This window comes from Chlorocebus sabaeus, chromosome 1, assembly GCF_047675955.1.
Source record: "Chlorocebus sabaeus isolate Y175 chromosome 1, mChlSab1.0.hap1, whole genome shotgun sequence".
In the NCBI taxonomy this organism is placed as follows: Eukaryota; Metazoa; Chordata; class Mammalia; order Primates; family Cercopithecidae; genus Chlorocebus; species Chlorocebus sabaeus.
Genome location: NC_132904.1, coordinates 125696259 through 125714402, shown reverse-complemented (window position 1 = coordinate 125714402; position 18144 = coordinate 125696259). Strand labels below are relative to the sequence as shown.

Below are 18144 nucleotides of genomic sequence, written 5' to 3'. Positions count from 1 at the left end.
GGGCCTTCCTGCCGCATTATCCAATGGCAAAAGGGCAAAGAGAGCACAAGAGAGAGCAAGAGACTGAACTTGAAACCTCAAGCCCTTTTCTAATTGCCATTAATCCATGAGGAGCCCTCCTGACCTAAACGCCTCTCATTAGGCCCCACCCCACAATGCGACTGCGTTGGGGATTAAGCTTCCAGTGTATGCTTTTTGGGGCACACATGCAAACCACAGCAACCTTCTTTGGCTTCTTCCCGAACCACCTGTACTGAGGCTTCAAGCTCTGAATCACTCTGACTGGGTCACAAACTCCCTGATTCTTTGTCTGCAGCCTACCGAGTTCTCATATCAGACCTTCACTTCTGTCATCTCCTTTCTTCATGGTGTAGAGACCTGAAGACAAACGGCTGACCTTTTTTGGTTTTGTTTTGGCTACTATCTTGTTTTATTATTTTGACCTTACAGAAAAGTTGCAAAAGTTAATACAAAAATTCCCATATACCTATCACAGAGGTTTCCCATATGTTAACATTTTAACAATGTTTGGTTTTTCATTTTCTCTCTTTGCATGTGTGTATATATATCTTTTCTTTTTTTGAACTGTTTGAGTGTAAATTGCAGATCTATTTCCCCTTTACTCAGTGTGTTTTTCCTAAAAGTAAGGACGTATTTCTATAAATTCATAATACAATGACCATAATCAGGAAATTAACATTTATACATTATCACAGTATCATCTAATCCACAGACCTTACTCCAACGTGACCAGTTAGTTGATCTACTAACATCCTTTATATCTGTAAGAAATGCTTTTTACTGATCTAGGATCCAATCCAGGGCATATGTTTAATTTAGATTTAGGACTTTTTTTTTTATTTTTGAGACAGGGTCTTACTCTGTCACCCAGGCTGGAGTGAAGTGGTGTAAACATAGCTCACTGCAGCCTCCAACTCCCAGACACAAGTGATCCTCCCACCTCAGCCTCCCAAGTAGCTAGGACTACAGGTACATGCCACCAAACCTGGCTAATTTTAAATTTTTTTGTAGAGACATGGTCTCACCATGTTGCCCAGGCTGGTCTCCAACTCCTGGTCTCAAGCTATCCTCCTGCCTCAGCCTCCCAAAGTGTTGGGATTATAGGCATGAGCCACCATGCCTAGCCTAGTTCTGTCTTTTTATTCTCCTTTAATGTGGAACAGTTTTTCAGGCTTTCTTTGCCTTTCATGACATACTTTTTTTTTTTTCTTTTTGAGACGAGGTCTCGCTGTGTCATCTGGGCCGCAGTGCAGCGGTGTGATCATAGCTCACTGCAGCATCTTAGTCGTTTTCGTTGGCCTATCTTATCTGCTATACTATTGGCAACAGATGGGACTCTTCACCTCCCATGCTTTCTTCAGGCGACTCCCAATAAGCTTCCTAGCTCTCCGTTGAAGCTACTATTGTCAAAGTTACCAGCAATTTCCACGTCCGTCTTTCCAGATCCACAGGTTAACTGTCGTTATCATCAGCTCTCAGCAACATTTGCTACAGCTGGCCACTACATCCTTCTTGAAAGACTGTCTTCTGTCTTCCCTTGGCTTCTCAGACACCATCCTCTCCAGGTTCTCCTCCTGTGTTATTTCCTTCTCAGCCTTTTGGATGGTTGCCTTCCTATTATCCACCTCTAAATTCAGCAGCTCTCAAGAGCTTAGTCCTGGATACACTTATCTTCTCTATAAACACTCTCATCTAATCCTAATTAGATGACCACACCTAATTCTATGTATTTAGATACAATGTATAATCTGATGAACTGTGTTTCTCTAATTATATTTCCAGCCCTGATCTCTCTTTTGGATTCCAACTGCCTAAATGGTGTGTCTAGTTGGATTTTCCAAAGGATATTTCCAATTTAACATGGCTACAATACAACTCTTGATTTTCTAACTATTTATCTCCCAGTGTTCCCAATCTCAGTTAAGGCATCAACATTTATTGGCCACTCAATTTTCAACCTTATAAATCATTCTCGATTACTGCCTTGTCACCACGAGCAACTTACACTCTGTCCCGTCCCATATCTTATTCATTTGCAAGTTCTGTGACTTCACCTCCAAAATATTTCTGGTGTCCATACACTTTTCCCCATTTAAGCTACTTCTAGTTTAGTCAAGATGGGCCATCATTTCTTATTTACAGCATATTGGCACAGACTCCTTGTCTCTTGCCCTGTCCCCAAACAAAATAAGCACCCTAGAGCAGCTAGAGTTATTTTGAAAGAAAAAACTGTGTTACTCCAACACGGTGAAACCCCGTCTCTACTAAAAAATACAAAAAACTAGCTGGGCGAGGTGGCGGGCGCCTGTAGTCCCAGCTACTAGGGAGGCTGAGGCAGGAGAATGGCGTGAACCCGGGAGGTGGAGCAGTGAGCCGAGATCCGGCCACTGCACTCCAGCATGGGCGGCAGAGCGAGACTCCGTCTCAAAAAAAAAACAAAAAACAAAAAACAAAAACCTCCAACTAGTGTAAGTTGCACTTTTTTCTTTTTTTTTTTTAATTCCCACACTGAGTCAATGATCCTATTAAGTCGCACTTTCAATAATAATTCCAATACCATAGCCTTCAAAGCCTTATGTGGTCTGTCCCAGACCTCTTTCCCCAAGTTTTCTTATATCACTGTATCCTTGTCTCACTCCACGCTTTCTTGTATCACTCTGTCCTGTGTTCCAACAACTCTGGCCTTCTTACTGTTTCTCAGTGTGTTAGACTGAAAGCTCAGTCAAGGCATGGATTTTTTTTTTTTTTTTTTTTTTTTGAGACGGAGTCTGGCTCTGTCACCCAGGCTGGAGTGCAGTGGCGGGATCTCGGCTCACTGCAAGCTCCGCCTCCCGGGTTCACGCCATTCTCCTGCCTCAGCCTCCCGAGGAGCTGGGACTACAGGCGCCCGCTACCTCGCCCGGCTAGTTTTTTTGTATTTTTTTTTAGTAGAGACGGGGTTTCACCGTGTTAGCCAGGATGGTCTCGATCTCCTGACCTCGTGATCCGCCCATCTTGGCCTCCCAAAGTGCTGGGATTACAGGCTTGAGCCACCGCGCCTGGCCAAGGCATGGATTTTTGTATTGTGTTTTTCCTTTTGTCTATAGTGTTAATTGACAAATCCCAGAGCATCGAAGACAGTGCCTGGCATTTGGGAGGCATTCAATGAATAATCTATTCAATTGAAGAATGAATATGTGCATGCCATACTAATTTTTTTTTGTTTTTCACCTGATGGTCTTTACTTTTGCCATTCTCTTAGACTGGAATGTTCTCCAAGATCTTAACATGGCTGGCTTTTTTTTCCCCCCCCCATAACTCAAGGCTCAGCTCAAACGTTGGTATCTTAGAGAAAACTTCTTTGGCACCCTATTTAAACTGCCAGCGTTCTCTGCGTTTTCCTGGTTTACTTTCTTTATAGCACTTATCACCTGGAGTTGTTAATTTTCTTCTTGTTACCTACACTAGAATAAAGCTGCATGACAGCAGGGCCTTTTTGGGTTGCTGTTGTTCCCTATTCTATCTTTATTGTTTAGAACAGTGAGTGGTACACAGTACATATTCAATAAATACCTCTTGTACACCCCAATGAGTGAATTTTACAGTGTAAATTTTAAAAGTCATTTAAAAATCCACATAAAAAGCAAACTCCTGAGGTTCACTCCAGACCCTCTGTATAAAAACTCTGTGGGGAGGAATCTCCTTGCACATATTTATGTACTTAGAAGTTTTAGAACATTTCTCTAAAGCCATGAGAGTAACTCAGGCTCTCCAGTTTGAATAGCCCCATTCCTCATGGTGCGTTCTCTTTTGAGTTCTGTGGTGGTGTTTTCACCTCAGCTGGGACCATCTCAGTTCATCAGCAAGGATGTAATGATGTTAAATCTAAAAGGGAGCAGTTCTCACCGAGGCCAGGGGTATGTGGAGTAGCAGCTTTTGAAAGGCCACAGAAGGACCTGTCCGACCTGTGGCCTTGTTCATCTACTCACAACACTAAAAGGCAGCATTCAAGTGACTCTCTCAACCATTATGATCTTTCCATAGGCAACTGACTTCCATGTCTATAAACCCAGAGAAGAGCTACTAGCGTCTCTCACTAGCTATGTTAAGGTTGGCCTCATCTAAGTCCAGTGCTACCTGTACAGTAGTTTAAGGAAGAAAAAGACACGGCCTAGTCGTGAAGTTGCTTACAAGGTAGTTAACTGTCTGAAGTTTCTTGTTGGTGTTTTGTTTTTTAAAGACAGACTTGCTTTATCACTCAGGTTGTAGTGCAGTGGCACGATCACAGCTCACTGCAGCCTTGGCTTCCTGGGCTCAAGCAACCCTCTTGTGCAGCCTGCAGGTAACTGGAACCACAGGTGTGTACCGCCATGCCTGGCTAATTTTTTTTTTTTTTTGTACAGACAGAGTCTCAGTATGTTGCCTAGGCTGGTCTCGAACTCCTGTGCTCAAGCGATCTACCCGCCTAGGCCTCCCAAAGTTCTGAGATTACAGGCGTGAGCCACCGCACCCTGTCACGAAGTTTAAAAAAAAAAAAAAGCTCTTTTCTTTCCCCGTTGTTTCCAGCTATTTAAATAAACAAAATGGTAGACTAGGCGCGGTGGCTTACATCTGTAATCCCAGCACTCTGGGACTGCAAGGCAGGAAGATCACTTGAGGTTAGAGTTCAAGACCAGCCTGGCCAACATGGCGAAACCCTATCTGTACTAAAAATACAAAAATTAGCCGGGCGTGGTGGTGCATGCCTGTAATCCCAGCTACTAGGGAGGCTGAGGCAGGAGAATCGCTTGAACTTGGGAGGCGGAGGTTGCAGTGAACCCAGATCGCACCACTGCACTCCAGCCTGGGCGACAGAGCAAGACTCCGTATCAAAAAACAAACAAAACAAAACAAAACAGTAAAGAGAATACTATTGAGTTAATTTTAGTTTTTCCCGCTGTGGGTGTTTTCTATTCTCGTCTTTTGCTTAGCTGTCCTGCCTCCCTCTTTTTCTCAGTTAGGCAATAGTTTAGGATTTTTGTAGGTTATATTGTCAGTGCTTCTCATTTAAGTTCCAGACAGTGTGTGCTAAGCAAAGCACTTTACTCGGTAAAGTAAGAGCTCACTTAATCTTCAAAATAACGTAGCAAGGTAGATATCAAGGAAGGGAAAATCGCTCCCTGAAGGTCCGAAGGTCCAAGGTCTCTCTGCCATCTAGCTTTCATGCGTATTGCCTGCCAGTGGGTAGCTGGAGCTGGGTATCTCTCCAAAGTTGGGCTCTTGGCTGCCCTTTGAGAAGGCAATTTTAAGGGACAGCAGGATGTGGAAGCCTGCGGTTAAGGAGTGAGCTGAGTCACTGGGTAACCAGTGTTAAATAATGCTTCTCAATGTTTGAAATGACAATCACTTCCTTTCCGGATTGGTAGAGGGGAAAAAAGAGGCGCAGTGAAAGCGCTGGCAAGGTGCGGTGGGTCAGGGTGATTGGCGGCGCTCGGCCGCTCCCTAGGGGTCCTGAAGGCAAGACCTCGGCAGGCGTTACCTGGCCGCACCGACCCCGGGAGCTGGGCCGGAGTTCGGTTTTCGCCGGCGCTCCGCGGCCAGACCGCTTCGGAGGCAACCTGTGGCGGGGCGGGCGGACGCGAGGGTCACCTCACCCCCGCGCGCCTCCCGGGACCCTGGGCCCTAGGCGTCCGAGAGACCCAGGCACCGCTGGACGCTTCCTCCCTGTCGGCAGGCGGGCCGCAGCAGGGGCTTGACCCCGAAGCGAAGAGTCGCGTTTTCTGATTGGCTGAGAGTAGAAACGCAGGCGAGCGCCGCCTGAGACCCGCTCTGCGATTGGGTTTTACATGAACAGCAGAGCACGAAATAAAGAGGCCTTCAGTCATTGGGCCATTGTGTGAATCTCCTTTTGGCTTCTCTGCAGACTGAATAAGCGTCTCGGGATCTTCGTCATGACTCCTAAATCTGGGCCTGTCAGTTCGCCCCAGCGTTTCTCGTCTCTAGGCACGGCATGGGGCTTACAGAGTTTAACCAATCATATAACGTCGAGATCAGGTTGCCAGGCAGATTATGCTAATAAGACCCCGCCTTTTATGCTGCTCCCACTCTGCGGCGGGAAGAACCACCTGGAGGTGGCGGGGGGGTTTGATTTCTATCACCCCTAGGGAGAGAGGATCGGGGACCCGCTGATCTTCCAGCTCCCCTCACCCAACGTCGTGTAAGTACCTAAAGGATTAAGGGAACCAGATAAGCCAGGGTCCAGAGTACCCCATAGACTGGGAGGGTGTTTCGTCTTTGCTTAGTCCCACCCAAAATGGCGCCCAGCTCTTTCCGCGTCTCAGAGCCCGGCCGGGGCCAACCGACCGCGGACCCGGGTGGGGGGGGAATTGATGGTGGTGGTGGGGGGGAGAAATCCCGGCGGCACCGCCCGATGGTACAGTCCAGCCGGGGCTGGGACGAGGCACCTCACTCGGGGTGGGGGGTCAAACCATCTGCACCTTCCAAGGGGAAAGGGGCAAAGCCCCCTCCAGCAGGCCCTCTTGGCGCCGCGTTCAGCGCCGGCCTCGGCGCCTCCTCGCCCCTGCCCTCGCCGCGCGCAGCCTCCCCCTGCGACCCCCGAGTGGCTCGCACGCTCCGCCGGCCGCGCGCACCTCTCCTCCCCTGCCCGCGTTGGTTGGGCCGGGACGGCTGTTGGGCGGCCTGCGCGCTCCGGCGGCGGCGGTTGCGCGGGCGCTCCGGGCGCGGCGGGCAGGTCTCTGCCGGCCGGGAGCCGAGCACCGGCGGCCGGGGGCCGGAGGCCAGGGGCTGGGCGCCGGGCTGGGGGTGGCTGGTTGCGGGCGCGTGGGGCGGAAGGTCCTGTCCGATGGGGCGCCCAGGTTTATCTGCGGAGGCCGCGCCGCCCACCTGCCATCGATGGCTGTTCCCCGGCCTGCCATCCCAAGCTGGCGTCCGGGACCCGGGCAGGGGGCCGGCCCACTGGGGTGTGGGGCGGCCCCTGCGGGTCTGTCCCGTGGCACCGCGTCGGGGCCCGCCGGGCGGAGGCCGGGGCCAGGGTCGCGGCCCTGCCCCAGTCCGTCTGCATCCGGGGTGCAGCGCGGAGGCCGGGCGAGGCTGGTCGGCGCTCGGGAGAGGGCTGATGGTGTGCAGCTCTCCAGCCTCTCGCCAGCTGTTTTTAAGCAGGTTTAACCGTGCAGCTAGGTGTTGGTACTCTGCTAAGTAAAATGGAATATTCACGGTCTGCCCTCCAGCCACGCGAACGCAGCGCTGTTGAATTTGTGTGCGCTCCTTTAGCCTTGCTTGGTGGATGAGTTGGATTTCAGTGCATTTTCAATCAATGTGCGTGTACACTTAAGCACGAGGAGGGGTGGCTTTGTGCTGTCATCGAGGATTAGAAGTGTGATGAGACGCACCCAGCTCTACCCTGTGCCCTAAATCTGCTCCTTTGCCGGTTAAAATCTTGCCTGGCTCGTCACCCCAAATTCTCTAAAGTCAACAGTACTTAATCTTTATTAAAAACAGCAGAATCACTCATGACTGTTTTGTGGCCTCTTTTTCTGACCTGTTCTCTTTGTTTCTCCACCATTGCTGTTAGGCAAGAAGGTGTATTATTACATTGTATTTTTTTGTATCTTCCTACCCATTTCAGCGCCACAATAGCTTCCACTTTGATGAGCATTACTTATTTGTTGCTCTAGAATAGAGAAAACAAGATTTTTTTTTTTTTTTTTTTTTTAAATTAGGATTGGTTGGGGGCAAAGCAGCGTTTAAACAGTGTTTATTCAATATGGGGATTTTAGAAAGAAACTTTGCTAGGTTTATTTATTTAGGAGACAGTTTTTCTGGTTGCCCAGGCTGGAGTGCAGTGGCGCGATCTTGGCTCACTGCAGACACGACCTCCTGGGCTCAAGGTCCTGCTTCAGCCTCCCTAGTAGCTGGGACTACAGGCAGGCACCACCACGCCTGGCTGATTTTTCTACTTTTTGTAGAAACGGGGTTTCATCATGTTGCCCAAGATAGTTTCGAACTCCTGAACTCAAGCAATCCTACCGCCGCAGCATCCCTGAGTGCTGGGATTGCAGGCGTGAGCCCCCGTGCTCGGTCTTTAGGTTTACTTTTATAATAAATTGAGGTGAAATTGACAGAGAATGAACCATTTAAAAGTGAACACGGGCGCTTAGTGGAAGGTTTACATTTTTTGTTTGTTTTGGATCAAGACAAATGTCTTGTGCCTTCTCCTGCCCCGTAAGCTCCCACTCTTTGCTGTGCTGTTACTTGTTTTTCAAGGCAAGATTGTTCTGCTTTTTCAAAGAAGCCATTTTTAGTTTTTCTAATGTTTTGTAGCACGCTCCACCACATATTAATGTGTGCATCATATATTGTATATCTGAATGTAATTGAGTATATATTTTAGAAAAGGCAAGGTTCCTGTCTTCAATGGTGGCTCCAAATGGTGTTTACTTAGAGGTTATGGAGGTATAAAGGGTAGCACAATTCAAAATAATCCCAGCTTGATTGGCACTACCTCAGTTTCTGCTTGCCTGTTTTGTTTTTCCTTCTAGTTTTAAGAATAATGCGTGATCATTGCAGAAAACATAAAATTTAAGCCGGGTGCAGTGACTCATGCCTGTAATCCCAGCACTTTGGGAGGCCGAGGCGGGGAGATCACCTGAGGTCCAGGAGTTCGAGACTAGCCTGGCCAACATGGTGAAAGCCCGTCTCTACTAAAAATACAAAAATTAGACGGACATGGTGGCAGGCGCCTGTAATCCCAGCTAGCTACTGGGGAGGCTGAGGCGGGAGAATCACTTGAACCAGGGAGGCGGAGTTTGCAGTGAGCTGAGATCAGGCCATTGCACTCCAGCCTGGGCAACAAGAGTGAAACTCTGTCTCAAAAAAAAAAAAAAAAAAAAAAAAAAAATTCAGAAGCAGAGTGAAAAAAAACAAAACCCATAATTACCCAAGAGATAATCCTTGCTGATACTTTGGTGTATTTCAAGTTAGTTTTCTGCGTGTGTGTGTGTGTGTGTGTGTGTGTGTATAAAATGTTTGTACAAACGACATAATCTTGCTTTAGTATCTAGTTTTTAAAACAAAACGTAAATAGGTGTCTAAAGACTTTGCTCATGATTTGGCACTTTCATTACTTCCATTATTTGAAGGGGGCATCATGAAGTCCGCTGAACTAAAAGAATTATAATATTTTGATTTCTTGTAACTTTTTAAAAGTATAATCTAATTGATAAGGATAGGTTTCTGGGTAACAAACATAATTCGTCAAAGGGCTGAGAACTACTGAGCTGTAATTTTGGTTTCCTCAATTTTTCATTTTAAGCACTGGTAAACACCTGGTAACCGCGTAATTATATCTGGTAAAAAGAAACTGTTAAACATCCTGTTGTTGCGGTGTTTGAGTTGTTCAGTTTGTTTTAAACTTGAATGCTGATGTACTTTGACCTATTGCCACTAAAATACATAGTCTTCTCCCGTCACACCCCACCCCAGATAGTGTAGCCACACCCAGTCCAGCAATTTGTTTTTCACAAGAAGAATTTATTGTCTACTATTTTAACTTATCATAGGTACTTTAATAGATCAACGAAGCAGAATTTGATCTGGTGTCTAGAAAGAGCCAGTCGGTTAAAAAGAAACATTTGCTACAACCAATTCTTTGGAGAATGATCTCACTCAAATTCTCCTGGTGGATGGGGTGGAGGCAGGAGGGTGAGAGGGGAGCTTTTCGTGACTTATTTTGGCCCACATTGGTGACACTTACCTCTTCCCTGTTCTAGCATTAAACTGTTTGCATGGTTTAGTTGAATCACTGCTTAAAAATATCTGGCCTCTTTTCTATTCTTAATGTTATAACACAGTCGGGTGTGGTGGCTCACACCTGTAATCCCAGTACTCTGCGAGGCCAAGGCAGGCAGATTGCTTGAGTCCAGGAGTTCGAGAACAGTCTGGCCAACATAGCAAAAACAAAAAAGTTAGCCAGGTGTGGTGGCCCACAGCTGTAGTCTCAGCTACTCAGGAGGATGACGTGGGAGAATCACCTGAGCCCAAGAAGTCGTGGCTGCAGTGAGCCGAGATCGTGCCACTGCATTCCAGCCTGGGCAACCAGAGTGAGACCCTGTCTCAAAAAAAAAAAAAAGTCATTACCCATTTCAAGACTTGTGTGGAGCACTCTGGACATTTCTGTCCACATTCCAAAATTTTTCTGTGCCTTTCCATTGACCATCCTTATGTAGATTTTAAATTTCTGTTGTAGAAAGCACCTGAAGGTAGGCTCTTCTGTAACTTGAAACAGTTTAGGGAATGGGGAGGGGGTGAGGAAGTGGAGCGGAAAGAGGGAAGGTTTGGGTAACCCTAAGTACAGTTACAGCAAGACTAGTTAAAATGTGGTGAAAACAATTATAAAATCAATAGTGCACAATACTTTTAGAACCTTAGATTGCTAAAAGGTTACTGTCTGGTAATATAGTCTGTTATTGTTTGCTCTTCAGTTTTCAAACTCTCATTTATTGCAAACATGAGAATATTGGAGACAAATGCTCCTCCCCCTCCCTTTTTTTTTTTTTTTAAACCCACGTCCTTCACTTTCACTGCTGGTAAAGTTGTACTCTACAGCTTCTTTCCTGCTGTGATTTCTAGAAATCGGATCCCTTAGACCTGTGTTGTCCTGTCCAGTAGCCATCTGTGGCTTTGAGCACTTGAAATATGGCTACTGCTGTGAAGTGTGAAATATGTACACTCAGATTTTGAGATTTAGTAGAAAAAAATAAAATCTTTTGATTTATAAAATATTGATTAAATGTTGAAATGACAATATGTTGGATAGACTGGGTAAAATACAATATACTATTATAATTAATTTCACCTGTTTCTACTTTTAAACCATGTATATACTAGAACATTTTAAATTATGTATGTGGCTTGCATATTTCTTTGAACAGTGCAGCCTTGGTCAGCTAGGGGGAGGGTGTTCCCAGATGGCATTAAGATGGTATTGTTTTTTGGTTTCTATAATTTGAATGAATAGATACTGCTAATATGTAGATGTCTGTTTTTTTAGTGCTTATGATAGCTCTCACAAAAGCATGATTATTATTTTGAAGAATATCTTAATCTCAAAACCACTTCCAGATAATTGAGTTAACTGTTACTGAGTTAATGTATTCAATGGATCATTTGAACTTAAAATAATAAAATGACATCAGTAAGCACATAATCCATTAAAAAAAAGTTGAACTAAGCATAATCAGCTAAATTTTCCCAAACTTGGTCTGTTACTTATACATTGATTTTTATAATTTACCATTTTTCAGATGTTTAAGAGAAACCTGAAATTGGAAACATTGAGTATATATTTTTTTCTCCTGTGATTTAGAAAAAAACCACAATACTTTGATTCTAAAGGTGGAAGAAACTGTTTGGACCAGCTCCTGAAAGAACTGTCTTTTTTTTTTCTTTTCTTTTTTTTTGAGACAGGCCCTCATTCGGTCACCCATGCTGGAGTGTGGTGGCACCATCATAGCTCACTGCAGCCTTGACCTCCCAGGCTCAAGTGATCCTCCCACCTCGGTCTCCCGAGTAGCTGGGAGTACAAGTGTGCACTGCCATGCCTGGCTAATTTTTGTGTTTTTCGTAGAGACAGACTCTTGCCACGTTGCCCAGGCTGGTCTGGAACTCCTGTGGCTCAAGCGATCCACCCATCTCTGCCTCCCAAAGTGCAGGGATTACAGGTGTGAGCCACTGCACCCAGCCGGGAGAATTGTCCTTTTAAATACAGTTGGAGAAACATAACCTACACATAAAATCCATATTTTTTTACTTGCATGTTTGCAAACGTTGACAGTTTTGCCCTAACCTGCCTTTGTGGATGCCTCTCCCTGTACTACCCTGTACGGAGGTTTGCTGGGGCGTAGTACTCACAGTGTGACCTCGGGCAAAGAGGTTCGCTGCTGTGCTCAACTTGCTGGCTGTGATCTTGGGCAAGTTACTTCTGTAAGCCTTGGTTTGCTTATCAAATCTTTCAACTAGTTTCTTAATTATTACTAGCGATAATAACAGTCATCAACCTCATAGACTCTGAGTAAGGATGCCTGTTAATCACTCACCACAGTTGTACAAATGGCTCAATAACAAAGCACACAGTTCTAAATGGTTCAAAAATTGTTTATCTCTTTTGGAACCCCCTCTTCAGCCAAACTGGTCCTCTCACTGTTCCTTAAATATTCGGGATTTTCTCTCTGTGCTGTCATGCCTTCTTTTCCCAAGTGGAATGTTTCTTCCTCTCTGCTCTCCTTCCTCTCTCCTAGTTCTGCCCGCCAGAATCCTGTCCGTCCTTCTCGAGCAGTGACTGCAAAACTGTTTTTAAAGGACCGGGTAGTAAATGTTTTTGGCTTTGTGGGCCATATGGTCTCTGTCGAAACAGTTCCCCTCTGCTGTGGCATCTGAAAGCATGGCTGTGTTCCAATAAACTATTTTGGACCTTAAATTAAAATTAATATAACTTTCCTGTGTCAGGAAATATTATTCTTCTTTTGAGACTTTTCAAATATTTTAAAATGTAACCACCATTCTTAGCTCACAGGCTGCACAAAAACGTGTCTGCTGCCTGCGGGCTGTGGCTCGCCGTCTCCTGTACCAGAGCAAGCTGAACCCACACCGCCCTTGTTGAAGTGTCGAGACCATCTCTTTTGAAAGTAATCCTTTTTGTCTCTGAAGGTCCTGCAGGATTTTGTACTGCTTTATAGTAACAGTAACATTTATTCAGTGCTTACGTTGTATTGTACTCCAATTATTTGTGCTTATTTCTTGCTTCCCAGATTTTAAATTTCTGGAAGCTACAGGTGATTTTTAGCCCCCTCATATAGAATGCAGTATAAATGAGTGCCTTTTACTTACTGGATTCTAAAATGTTTTGAGGGATAACTGAGTGAATTAAAATACTTGAAGTTGTTTGTAAAGTTTTCCTCCCTTTTTTTTTTTTTTGCTTTTTTTCTTTTTCTTTTTTTTGTTTTTGAGACAGAGGCCCGCTATGTTACCCAGGCTGGAGTGCAGTGGCGTGATCTCGGCTCACGGCAACTTCTGCCTCCTGGATTCCAGCGATTCTCCTGCCTCAGCCTCCCAAGTAGCTGGGATTACAGGAGCCTGCCACCACACCTGGCTAATTTTTGTATTTTTAGTAGTGACGGGGTTTCACCATGTTGGCCAGGCTGATCTTGAACTCCTGACCTCAGGTGATCTGCCTGCCTCAGTCTCCCAAAGTGCTGGAGTTACAGGCATGTGCTACCGCCCCCGCCCCCTCCCCCCCTTTTTTTTCAAGATTCTTATTTTTGTATGCAAATTCTACCATTTTCTTAGAATTGCTTGAAGATTTTGAAGTAAATTTATCGGGGGTTATTTTCAGTCTTTCCACAAACCATGATTACAGGCAGTCTTAATAGAATGTCCTTCTAATAGGGACTAGCTGTCACTCCTGTAACTAATTATTGCTCTTTATTTGATTTTTAACTGTCCTCTCCAAGACACTTGTTTACGTTTAGTCCTTAACACAGACTATTGACAGAACCGTGTCCACTTTTGCAAAGGAGAGAAAGTAGGTAGAAGGTCAGGGAGTTAAGCAAGTATGAGAGAAGGGTCAGAGCGCATGGGAGTAAAGGGTCTGGATCCTCAGCCCCAGGCAGGGGCATGTATATTAATAAGGTTTCAGTCTCTTCCATCATGTATTCATTTTCTCCTTCATTCTTTTTCTCTTGAAGTTGATGAATTGAAAATTATGCTGGATTGTGTAAGTACTTCATCGCTTGGTAAATATAAGGACCCATGAATGGTCATGTTTGGACACCTCTTTATGTGACATGCAAGTTCTCTCAAGTACTTTAGTCCTGTGGAAGTGAGATACTACATTACTACAAAACAGTAATTCTAGAATTAAAATGAAATTGTGTCATAGTAATTGGACTTTGATGAACTTTGTTTCATTTAAACATTTTAAGAAAATTTATGTTGGCTGGACGCAGTGGCTCACGCCTGTAATCCCAGCACTTTGGGAGGCCGAGGCGGGCGGATCACGAGGTCAGGAGATCGAGACCATCCTGGCTAACGCGGTGAAACCCCTCTCTACTGAAAATACAAAAAAAAAAAAAAAAAAAAAATAGCCGGGCGTGGTGGAGGGCACCTGTAGTCCCAGCTATTCGAGAGGCTGAGGCAGGAGAATGGCGTGAACCCGGGAGGCGGAGATTGCAGTGAGCTGAGATTGTGCCACTGCACTCCAGCCTGGGCATCAGAGTGAGACTCCGTCTCAAAAAAAAAGAAAGTTTATGTTAACTTTGTAATATATATATATTTTTTTAGAGATAGTATCTCACTGTGTTGCCTAGGCTAGTCTCCAACTCCTGGGTTCAAGCCACCCTCCTGTCTCAGCCAACCAAGTAGCTGGGGTTACAGGTGCAAACCACCATCACCAGTTTATATTCCTTTTTTTCTCTTTCTTTTTTTTTTTTTTGAGGCAGAGTTGTGCTTTGTCACCCAGGCTTGAGTGCAGTGGTGCGATCTTGGCTCACTGCAACCTCTGCCTTCTGGGTTCAAGCAGTTCTCCCTGCCCCAGCCTCCTGAGTAGCTGGCATTACAGGTGCCCACCACCACGCCTGGCTAATTTTTGTATTTTTTTAGTAGAGACAGGGTTTTACTATGTTGGCCAGGCTGGTCTCGAACTCCTGACCTCAGGTCTTGAGACCAGGCTGGTCTCGAACTCCTGACCACCCACCTTGGCCTCCCAAAGTGCTGGGATTACAGGTGTGAGCCACTGCACCCAGCCCCAGTTTATTTTGATACTTACATATACTTATCCCAAGCTCTAGTATCTCACCAAAAAATTATGTCATATGTCATTTAAAAAATATATTTTTTCAGATTCATGATTTTAAATAGTTATAAACTATGACAGATATGGAAAATTCTAAAACTTTATTGAGTGGCTTTAAATAAAACCTAAATAAATAAAGAGCACAATGGCTCAAGGAGTGGAAGATTCAATATTGTAAATGTGTCAATTTTCGGGAAACTGATTTATAGATCTAATGTATTCCCACATTTTAAAAAGTTAGACAAGCTGATTCTAAAACATTTGCTAAGGCCCAAGAAAAGGCAAAACACTTTTGAAAAAGAAAAGTTAGGAAAACTTCTCTATCTCAAGAAGAGATATAATAATTAAGATAGTGTTGGGCCAGGCGCCGTGGCTCATGCCTGTAATCCTAGCACTTTGGGAGGCCGAGGCGGGCCAATCACAAGGTCAGGAGATCAAGACCATCCTGGCTAACACAGTGAAACCCCATCTCTACTAAAAATACAAAAAATTAGCTGGGCGTGGTGGGGGGGCACCTGTAGTCCTGGCTATTCGGGAGGCTGAGGCAGGAGAATGGCCTGAACCCGCGAGGCAGAGCTTGCAGTAAGCCGAGATTGCACTGCTGCACTCCAGCCTGGGCGACAGAGCGAGATTCCGTCTCAAAACCAAAAACAAAAACAAAAGATAGTGTAATATTGGCATTGGATAGGCTAATAATGATAGACCAATAGAACAGCATATGGAGTCCAGACACAGTATCCTGCATAGCCAGCCACTTGATTTGTGACCTGGAGGCATGGCACAAAGGCAGGCAAAACAATAACACTTTTAGAATTAATACAGGAGAAGATACTCATGACCTCAGTATAGAGGAGCATTTCTTAAACAAGATGCTACAGGCACTAATAGATAGAATAATGGGCAAAAGTCTTGAACAGGCACTTCAGAAAAGGAAAAATCCAAATGTCTAATAAACATGAAAAGGTGTTCAACCATGTTGATAATCAAGGAAATGCAAATTTCAGCCACAGTGCCAGAATACTGTACACCTCAATTAAAGTGGGATGTTGAACAGTAGGGACTTTCATAGATGACTGGTACAGATATAAATTCGTATGACTAGTTTGGAAACAGTATTATCAAGAAAGTTCAAAACATGCATACTCTAATGCCCATCAGTTCCAGTATTAGAGAAACGCAAATGCCTGAGAGAACTAGAAAAAGTATTTGGAGTAATTTATTTTCATGATACTGATTCAGTTAATATTTCAGGACTGCTATGTCATGTTCTGAACACACAGGTAGCTTTGTTTCTGGAACAATGGTGAATAAATGTTATTTATGTTTTCCTTCTCTGCTGAATGTTTAAATATTCCATCCAGTGTCTTCTTCAATTCCTAAAACAATGCTAGAAACAGAATAGGCATTTAATAAGTATTCTTGTGTTTTAAAAAATTATTTGAATTTTTACAATGGGAGCCCTTCATCACGGCTTTGTAGTTACCCCAACTCTGGCCGCTGAGTAGTTCGCTCGATTAAATTTGTTTGTGGGTGTAGTGAATTACAACGTTCTTTGGTTCCCTTGAGATCAAGTCTAACCTGGTGATTGCATCATCTGGTGGGAGAGCAAGGCTACAACAGCAGGTGGAAACCATGCTCGGGTCCTGGCCACTTTGCCCAGGTTGAAAGCTGTTGTGGCAAAGAGGGGAAAGAGCTTCAAGCTTTGTAGTAAAAGAAACCTGGGCTTAAATTCTACTTGTCAGCACTGTGACCTTGGAGAAGTAATAATTCTTGGTTCGGGTGAGGGTTAATTGGGATCAGGTATTTAAAGGACGTCTGACAGTGCCTGGTACGGGATAGGTGCTCCGTAAATGCCTGTAGCTGTAATTATTACTGTTCCACTAGCTGTTTACTTAAGTAACATTGAATTTCCACAGAATGCATTTCGAATCAGGTGGACTATGATTAGACTGATTTTTAAAATAAAGAGCTGCATCTGTTAAAGGATTCTAATTTTGTGGTCTGTAATTCCTTCAGGGAATTTGCAAATGAAGCTAACATGTTTGTAGGAACAACCGAGTGAAATGGTCTGGTTAAGTGTTTACAAAGAATAGTTATGGCTAAGATTTCTAAACAGGAATGCTTCTATTTTGTGTCTCTTGTGGAAGAAAATGCTAATCACATCGTTTTTATTTTTTATTTTATTTTTTATTTTTTTGAGACAGAGTCTTACTCTGTCACCCAGGCTGGAGTGCAATGGCGTGATCTTGACTCACCACAACCTCTGCCTCCTGGGTTCAAGTGATTCTCTGATTCTCCTGTCTCAGCTCCCTGAGTAACTAGGATTACAGGTGCGTGCACCACCAGGCTGGTTACTTTTTTTTTTTTGAGATGGAGTCTTGCTCTGTCACTAGGCTGGAGTGCATTGGTGTGATATCGGATCACTGCAACCTCCACCTCCCAGGTTCAAGCAATTCTCCTGCCTCAGCCTCCCGAGTAGCCGGATTACCGGCACAAGCCACCACGCCCAGCTGATTTTTGTATTTTTAGCAGAGATGGTGTTTCACCATGTTGGCCAGGCTGGTCTCAAACTCCTGACCTCAGGTGATCTGCCTGCCTGAGTCTCCCAAAGTGTTGGGATTACAGGTGGGAGATACTGCGCCCAGCTGCTAATCACATAGTTTTAAAATTTTATCAGTTTTAAGTTGAACTTTACATATGTTGTGGTGAAATACATCAGTTAAGAGAGAATCCAAGCCTGCAGTTAAGAATGATCTATTCCCAAAACAGTTGTTTAATAATGAAAATGTATTAAAATGTCTTTTAATTGAGAATGAGTCTTCTCTGGATGAGACACCTTCATGATCTAAAACAGCCTGTGGTCCTCACAATTTAAATAATTATTAACATTTGCATTACACTCTATACTATTGAGCTATATTGTAACAGACATTATCCCACTTTATGTTAGCAGTGAACCTGTGATTTGCTTGCCTTCAAATCCTTTTTCCACTTCAAGAAATGCCTCAGCTAGCAGAAGGCGACTTTGAATCCTAGACCAGTGAACATAGTCCTGCGGTGGTGGTTTGATTAAGATGGAGGAGGTTGAAATTTGGTAGCTTGTAGGTCTTAATTATATGCCAGTGAGACAGAGTTTTTATGAAGGCAGTAAAATGTCAATATGTTGTCTATCTGAGCTCACTGTCTAATAAAATACTTATTTTTCTGCCATCTGTGTTTCATATTTAAAGGTATGAGAATTTGAAAATGAAAAACGTGGGGACCCGGGCATAGTGGCTCATGCCTGTAAATCCCAGCAC

The 18144-nt window shown here is 44.4% G+C and overlaps 1 protein-coding gene across 4 annotated transcripts in view; it reads left to right on the top strand.

Moving 5' to 3' along the window:
* Nucleotides 1–5869: 5869 nt before the first annotated feature.
* The window catches only part of PRDM10 (PR/SET domain 10), a 99488-nt gene continuing 87213 nt past the window's right edge, over nucleotides 5870–18144 (top strand). For 3 of the 4 annotated variants that reach the window (XM_073022281.1, XM_038004994.2, XM_038004992.2), the window contains exon 1: nucleotides 5871–6196. The gene's annotated coding sequence lies outside the window, so the exon portion shown is untranslated. Of the gene's footprint in view, nucleotides 6197–18144 lie in introns of all 4 variants that reach the window. The other variant, XM_073022284.1, reaches the window with a different exon arrangement.